Source organism: Eptesicus fuscus, chromosome 5, assembly GCF_027574615.1.
Source record: "Eptesicus fuscus isolate TK198812 chromosome 5, DD_ASM_mEF_20220401, whole genome shotgun sequence".
Classification (NCBI taxonomy): Eukaryota; Metazoa; Chordata; class Mammalia; order Chiroptera; family Vespertilionidae; genus Eptesicus; species Eptesicus fuscus.
The window spans coordinates 89,509,073-89,511,588 of NC_072477.1; the positions used below are offsets into that span (position 1 = coordinate 89,509,073).

The following is a 2,516-nucleotide window of genomic DNA, read 5'->3' on the forward strand; positions in this document are numbered from 1 at the left end:
GGAAGTCGTTCTGGGAGACAAAACAACCACCTAAACTTCCTTTTATTTAAGAGACACACGAAGCAGGTTCCCTGATTCTCTTCTCTGCCCAATCCTGGTCGGGGTCTGGAGTGGACGGACCTCCGTGTGTCAGGGTGCTTGCTGGTGCTGCCCCGCCCTGTCCTTCAGCACAGGGGTGGCTGAAGAGGGTTGGGTGTGGAAGGCCATGAAGTTTCTCAGTTCAGAGCCAGAGCTGTGAGGGGAGAGGCATCCTCGGGCTCAGGAGGGAGGCAGGCTCTTGGTGCTGCCACGCTGCTCTTGGTCTGGCAGGTCCTCCTCCTCCTGCTCCAAATCAATGTTCTCAAGCTCCTGCAAAACCTCATCCATGAAGTCCTGGGAATTCTGCTTGTAGGACAGTTAATCGAATCGCGTCATTGAAGAGCTTCACCACGTTGGTGCCATCAGCAGCTGAGACAAAGTACAGGGGTAGGAAGAACTTCCTGGCAAAATTGAAGCTTTTTTGGGTCACCTTTATGTCAGCATCGATGTTATTGGCCACCACGACACACGGGTTCTCTGGCCTGAACTCCCGAAGCTCTGTGTACCAGGTGCCCAGGTTCTTAGAGGTGACTTTCCTCTGCACATCGAACACCTTGATGCAGGCGTGAGCCTTGTGGTAGTAGGAGACGTGCATACTCTGGAACCGCTCCTGGCCCGCTGTGCCCCAAAAGTCCACAAGCACGGTCTTGCCATCCACAGTGGCTGTGTGCTTGTACAGGGTCAGGGCGTACGTGGACAGCTGCTGGGGCTGAAATCCATCCGTGAGAAATCTCTCCACGAGTGTGGGCTTGCCCACAGCACTGTTCCCCGGGCAGATGATCTTCACGTTGTCATCAGCATCATATTTCTCTTGGTCCAGCTTTGGCCCTGGCCATTGGCCCTGGCTCAGCTCGGGTGGGGGTGGGGGGCTCCTATCACAGACACACATGCTCAGGGCCATACCACCCACTCCCACCCGTGGGGCTCATGCTGCGCTGCACTGGCTTCCAGTTTTTGCTTCTTTTGTGCGTATAAACTTTTTGCCCATTGCACTGGTTGTTGTGAATGGACCAGTTAGGAACATGTTTTACCACAAGCAACAGAAATCACAACTGTGGCTTAAAGAAACAGGAGTTTATTTTCTTCATGTAACAGAAAGGCCAAAGGTAAGCAACTGCCAATGTTGGCTTAGCAGCTCCATGACAGCAGAGGATGTGTCTCTTTTGCCCCTTGTGGCCTTATTTTCAAAAGACACCCAGTCAGCTCTCGCCCCACGTCAGCATCTGACAGGGCGAAAGGAAGGGGAAGTTGTGATGCTGTATCAGGAAAGCAAAAGCTCCTCAGGAGACTTGGCCCCCTTCTCTTAGCCAGAACTGTGTCACACCACCACCTCCAAGTGACAAGGGGGGTGCAAGGGCCAAGGGGGATAAGGATGAGGGTTAGGTCAGCCCAACAACAGTGTCTGCCTACCTGGCTGGAGGAAAGCTATGGATTTGTGTTTATTGGTCCTATATCAGCTGCCTTGTTAAACACTCGTTAATTTTAGTAATGTTTTAGTTGACTCTCTCACATTGTCTAGGTCAGTGGTCGGCAAACTCATTAGTCCACAGAGCCAAATATCAACAGTACAACGACTGAAATTTCTTTTGAGAGCCGAAAACCGACTTCTGCGCATGGGCCACGAAGTTTCAATCGCACTGTACGTGCGCGCCCGCACGTGGTATTTTGTGGAAGAGCCACACTCAAGGGGCCAAAGAGCCGCATGTGGCTCGCGAGCTGCAGTTTGCCGACCCCTGGTCTAGGTAGAAGATTGTATGTCTACGATAATGACTGTCTCTTCCTTGCAAATATATGTACCTCGTTTTTAAAAACCATTTTTTTCGTTTAGATTTTGTTGCACTAGATAGCATCCCATTTTTTGTCTTATGGATGCAAGAGTCTCTTAAGTCTTTTTGAATATATTGATCAGAATTTATTTTCTCCATTTTCTCCGTTCTTTTAATTACTTTAATCTTCATGGAATCTTTTTGTTATTGTCTCTGTTGTTAAATGCTGTTTATTTTCCTTCAATATCTGGCAAACCTCAGTTGCTTATTTAACATAAACAATGACGGGAAGACTAGTTACATTAATATAGGCAGCTAAGACAGGTCTCCTCTGAAGCAGTCTTCACCCGCTTCCCCTGACTAGGAGGGCTGACTGAGACGGGCAGGCTTCATCTGAGGTGCCTGGGCTTGGAGCAGCCGGCTGTGGATTGACCCGTTCAACCACTCCCCGCTGCCAAAATAGGGAAGGCTTAATTCTGATGCCGAGGCAGGTAGCACATTTGCCTCCTGGCAGAGTACTTCCCATCACTCCTTCCCCTTCCCTGTATGCTCTGTGGTCTACCTTCCTTCTCTTTCAGGGCCTTATGTCCACACAGGGAGCCCACTTTTCAGGATATTTCTTGAGAGAGAGAGGTTCTGAGGGTTTAGCCAGGGGCTAAAGGCAGCTCCTGC

The 2,516-nt window shown here is 50.1% G+C and overlaps 1 pseudogene; it reads right to left on the minus strand.

The window, feature by feature from the left end:
• Positions 1 to 258: 258 nt before the first annotated feature.
• LOC103294072 (rab-like protein 2A) lies at positions 259 to 979 on the minus strand (annotated as a pseudogene).
• Positions 980 to 2,516: the final 1,537 nt, after the last annotated feature.